Source organism: Lactuca virosa, chromosome 4 (assembly GCF_052849685.1).
Source record: "Lactuca virosa cultivar CGN04683 chromosome 4, Lactuca_virosa_CGN04683_v6, whole genome shotgun sequence".
Taxonomy (NCBI): domain Eukaryota; kingdom Viridiplantae; phylum Streptophyta; class Magnoliopsida; order Asterales; family Asteraceae; genus Lactuca; species Lactuca virosa.
Genome location: NC_136429.1, coordinates 527,086,545 through 527,091,410, shown reverse-complemented (window position 1 = coordinate 527,091,410; position 4,866 = coordinate 527,086,545). Strand labels below are relative to the sequence as shown.

Below are 4,866 nucleotides of genomic sequence, written 5' to 3'. Positions count from 1 at the left end.
AACCAGCCAAAAAGTCAACGGTCAACGTTCAATGACCTCTACGACGTGGCATGCTTTTGGCCATGTCGTGGCCAGCTAAGGACAAAACAATCGATCATAATAGTACCACCATGACCTGGCAAGCCCTTGGCCACGTTGATTTTATTGATGACATCATCCATGGCACCCGTTGTATGGTGCTACTGCTTAAAACAAGTTGATTTTATTGGATTTTATTGATGATTTGTAACAACCCAAATTTTCAAAAGAAATTTTTCATTTTTGATTAACCAAAAGACTTCCCCAAACCATGAGATCCCAATTACAATTGTTTTCAAAACTCATATCAAATACAATTTTATTTCAAAATCATCAGAGTGTCCCATAAAAACGTCTGAGAGAGAGTGCACGCCGCGCCATCAAACCTTGCCATTGCCCTTGGGCTCAGATTTACCTGAAACAAATCCACAAACTGTAAGTTAATGCTTAGTGAGTTCCCCAAAGCATACCCCACACACAATCCACATAACACATATCATATTAGATATAAAAGATACATATATCACATAAGCCATGCATACAACATATAGGGATGCCTTGGGCTCGTCCCCAGGGTCTTACTCTAGTATGCCATAGGCTCCCCACATGGTATTACACCTAAGTGCCATGGTCTCTCCCATGGTCTTTAGTAGGAAAGCCATGGGCTCAAAATGCTAAAACATCAAAACTAAGCTCCATACAAGGTTCTTGTGCATGGAAAGGGTCTAAGTTGGATAAAGTGGGCAACTTTATGTCATTGGGGATCTAGAGAGGTCCAGATCTGGAACCATATCCTTGTGATAAGTTCAAATCCGAGTATTACCCCATGTTGCATCAAAAATGGCCATTTACTTCCAAGAAAAGGGATCTAAGCAACTATAGATCAAGGTAACGACTTTATACCTCAAGATGGTGGCCAATACAGAGTAGATGTCGGATCTACTGCTTCTCTCCTTGCTCCTTCTTCTTCAAGCTCCAAAATCCTTCACAACCACACTAAAATTGCTCACAAAATCTCTCTTTCTCACTCAAGAAGGTGCAAGGTCCAACTAGGGTTTTCTCTGGCTAATGAAGTGGTAAGGGAGGCCATACGTGGCAGGTTATGTTCTTTAAATAGGGTGCAAGCCCTAAAAATTAGGGTTTTCCTTTACAGCACCTACTCGTCGAGTCGGGGTCTTCCGACTCGTCGAGTAGGATTTAAAATATGTGTCCTCATAATAACTTCTACTCGACGAGTTGGAGCTCCCCAACTCGCCGAGTCCATGCACAAAACCCTAAAATTAGATAAATTAAATAATACCTGGAAAAGGTGTTACAAATCTCCCCCACTTGAACTAGACTTCGTCCTCGAAGTCTGCTGCCCAAATAAGTCCGGGTAGTGGTCCCGCATCCCGTCCTCCGGCTCCAATGTCCATTCGGAGCCCCTTCGGTTCTGCCATTGCACCTTTACTAACTTCACTTCCTTGTTCCGAAGGACCTTGGTCTTCTTGTCTAGAATCGCAACGGGCCTCTCAATGTAGTTTAGGCTCTCGTCCACCTGAATGTCGTCCAAAGATACGACCACGGCCTCGTCTATGATACACTTCTGAAACTGTGCCACATGGAAGGTGTTGTGAATCTGGCTAAGCTCCTCCGGCAGATACAAGCGATAGGCCATCTTGCCCACCCGGGGCGTAATCCTGAACGGTCCAATATATCGAGGCCCTAGCTCGCCCCTCTTCCGAAAACTGATGACTCCCTTCCATGGCGACACCTTTAGTAACACAAATTCCCCCACCTGGAACTCGAGATCCGATCGCCGCTGGTCAACATAGCTTTTATGACGGCTCTGCGCGACCTACAGCCGGTCACACACCTGCTGAATCAGCCCGGTAGTCTTGAGCACTACCTCAGTGCTCCCCATGACCCGGTGTCCAACCTCACCACAACAAACCGGGGTCCTACATCTCCTACCACACAACATCTCAAACGGGGGTCGGGCGATACTGGCATGGTAACTGTTGTTGTATGAAAACTCTGCCAAAGGGAGGTATGTATCCCAACTCCCTCCAAAATCCAACACACATGCCCGAAGCATATCCTCAAGTGTCTGGATCGTCCTCTCACTCTGGCCATCTGTCTGGGGGTGGTATGTTGTGATAAAATGCAGCTGAGTGCCCAGCTCCTCGTGAAAATTTCTTCCAGAACCTATGTGTAAATTCAACATCTCTGTCAGAGACTACCGATACTGGCACCCCGTGTCTAGCCACCACCTCTCGCACATAAATATCCGCCGGCTTCTCTGTGGATATACTTGATATTGACATATTTATACATGTTTTTAGGCAATATTTATTTACATTTTTATTAATATTTTGGTTATTAGCATAGAATAATGGTACTTATAAACTTAAATTATATTTTGCAGCCAAATAGAAGCATTTTTGGAGAAAATGACTTACGTAATCTGCTATATTCACGTCGTGAGGTTTATAGATTCACGACGTGAGCACGAATCTTCTAGAAGATAAACAACGCGAAGAGGAGTCCTTGTCCAACACGTATATCTACTATTCACGTCGTGAGACATATCCATTCACGACGTGAGTGCGGAAAAATCATAAACTATATATACTCTTGCTCATTACGACTTGAGAGACTTTTGGCTGATCGAGGGAGTTCCTGGAGACGAATTGCAGAAGGAGAAATGGTCTGGAATTGGCTTTCAACACCAAAGGAGAAGAGAAGTTCATAATTGGATTCTAGTTTTGGTACTTTAATTATGTTTTTGAGTATGAGTTATTTGAGTTTGTTTGCTAGTATGTCCAGCTAAATCTAGCTGCTTCTGTTAGCTAGATGAAGCTGGAACTCATGGTTTTAATACTCTAGCTTTGATTTACTTGTTGGTTAAGACTTATGTTTGATTGTTTGAACCTAGCATGTTTGATTTAATATTTGATTGCTTTAAATTCTTGTTCTGTGTAGTTAGTGAATATGAATCTGCACGAATTTGAATACCTAATAATTCAGTGAACACTAGGTTATTAGAGCTAAGATCAAACCAATCTTAGATAAGCAATTGAATTATTAAAATTAGGCTGTGCTAGAGAACTCATATTATGACCATAAGTGTGTTTGTCAAATCAATCTTACATAGCTCCAATTCATTTCAATAATTGATTCTGTGTTAGCTATTGTGTGACCATACATAGATTTACATGAATTAATTAATGTTAGTAGATTTAGAACTAAATTGCTAATACTATCTTAATTGGTAACCAACAGTAATTGTCATAGCTAATTTATAAACCATTGAGGGAAAGTGGATTTGAACTAACAAAAGTGTTTTGTTTACTGATTGAATTTGTGTTAAAGAATTAAGTTCATCTAAACTTGCAAAATTAGATAAATCCCCTTTCTTTGTTAGTAATTAGGTTGATTTAGTAGTAGATAGATTAATTAGTCAAAACCGTTCCCTGTGATCGACACCCGACTTACCCGACTATTCTATAATTTGACTAGGTACACTTCCTAGGTGCAATTTAGTTAGTTAAGTTAGTTAGATTATAAATATAAAATTAGGTGTAGCTATTTGCACGCATCAAGTTTTTGGCGTCGTTGTCGGGGAACGGCTTAATTGTTAGTTGATTTATTTGCTTTAAATTAATCGATCCTTTTTGTGGGGTAAAACCTGCAAAAAGTTATTTTTCAGTTTAGTTTATTTTCCTCCAGTACCAAACTCACGACGTGAGTTGTATTAGCTCACGACGTGAATACAATAATTTCCAGTTTTCTTTGTTTTTCTGTTTTAGTTCAGTTTTACGTTTTTATTTTTGTTTATTTTGCAGAAGTTCATGACCAAAGGCTCTAACACACCTTTGGTACCACCACTTGAAGATCCAAAGTCAGCCCTTCACAAGAAGACGGATAAGAACGCATGAGTGAGCGAAACACCAAAAAGATCTTCTTTCAAGGACCTCAAATCAGTCTTTGGAAAGAAGTCGGGAAAGAAAGTGGGAGAGAAGAGTACATCGTTAAAGGACAAAAGCAAGATAGAAAGATTTGAGCAAGATCCAAACCCAAAGGATAGTGAATACGATACCGAACCCGAATACGAATTAGAAAAGAGTGAATCCGAAGACGAGCCAGAAAACGAGATGGCGAACATTGAAGAGATCTCAATGGGAGCTTAGAAGAAGCGAATTCGAGACGATGTTGGTCCGGGGTTAGTACAATCCGCGATTCCTGCCACTACCACATTCGAGCTGAAGGGACACATCCTTACTGCACTTAAGGATGTTCCATTTTATGGGAAAGATCATGAGGATGCTTTTAAACATCTAGATGAGGTCAATGACATTGCGGATTATTTCAATGTCCCGAATGTTAATAGAGATACCGTCTTGCTAAGGATGCTTCCCATTACTTTTAAGGGAGTTGCGAAAGAGTTGTTAAAAGCACTTCCACCTGGTGCAATCACTACTTGGGCTCAGATGCGCGAACAATTTTTGGACCAATTTTTCCCACCATCAAAGATAGCTAAACTCAAAAAGGCGATAGCCAATTTTGAGCAAAATCCAGGTGAGTCACTTTACGAGGCATGGGAGCGCTACAAAGGGTTGTTAAGGAATTGTCCTCAACATGACCTTAACATTCAACAAGAAGTGTCCATATTTTATGACGGGGTCAATGTCATGACAAGGCAACTCCTTGATTCTCAAGGGCCACTTACAAAGAAAAATCCAAATCAGATCAAGGTGTTGGTTGAAGAATTCGCAAAGCACTCTCGTGAGTACCATAACCCAAGACAAGATGGAGTAAAAGGCAGTGGGGGTGCACATTCTGAAGAGATGGCTGCTATGATGGCGA

The 4,866-nt window shown here is 41.0% G+C and overlaps 1 non-coding gene across 1 annotated transcript; it reads right to left on the bottom strand.

The window, feature by feature from the left end:
• Nucleotides 1-4,538: 4,538 nt before the first annotated feature.
• LOC145110079 (small nucleolar RNA R71) lies at nucleotides 4,539-4,645 on the bottom strand. The gene has a single exon (XR_013709462.1). It is a non-coding gene; the product is annotated as a small nucleolar RNA R71 (small nucleolar RNA).
• Nucleotides 4,646-4,866: the final 221 nt, after the last annotated feature.